Genomic DNA, 802 nt, shown 5'->3' on the forward strand with positions numbered 1-802 from the left:
AAACAAGAAACGGAAATAATATTCCTGCTAATTGCAGGTACATAATAACATTTCTCTAACTGAATTATTAAACCACTAGGTAAAGTCAATACATAAGTTCCTACGGCTAAGGCAGCAACCTTTGCTCCATTGTCAACTTGTAGGTCAACTTCACCTTTTGGCAAATCTCTACTTCTTTTCAGCCCCTGCACATTTGTATAAATGTGAGAACCACATACATTATCTAATACCCATGATGCAGAAGTAGATAAATTAATAACAAAAATACCTGAAGTTGAAGTCTCTACTCCATTCTTCTTATATTCCAGGTACTTTGGGCAGTTTCTCTTTAAGTGTCCGGTCTTACCGCAATGGAAGCAGGTGCCTTCTTTTGCTATGCCTCCACTAGGCTTTAAAGCAGCAACGGTGGGTTTGGGTTTGGTAACTTCCTTGCCTTTCCCTTTATCACCTTGCTTAGTGGGCCTTTTGTTCTGTCTCTTTCCATTTCCGATCATCAGAATGGACTTCCTTTTTGACTTCAGATTCTGCTCGGCAGTTCTTAACATGGCGAGCAGTTCAGGAAGCGATTTGTCCATATCATTCATATTGAAATTTAGGACAAATTAACTGAACCCATCTGGCAACCATTGCAAGATCAAATCAGTCGCAAGTTCCTTTCCGAGGGGAAAACCCAATCTCTCAAGGTTTTCCACATACCCAATCATCTTGAGTACATGGGGACCTACAGGGGCTCCCTCAGCTAACTTGCCTTGAAAAAGGGCTTTTGAAACTTCAAACCTCTCATGCCTTGCTTGCTCTTGAT

This window comes from Lathyrus oleraceus, chromosome 3, assembly GCF_024323335.1.
Source record: "Lathyrus oleraceus cultivar Zhongwan6 chromosome 3, CAAS_Psat_ZW6_1.0, whole genome shotgun sequence".
Taxonomy (NCBI): Eukaryota; Viridiplantae; Streptophyta; class Magnoliopsida; order Fabales; family Fabaceae; genus Lathyrus; species Lathyrus oleraceus.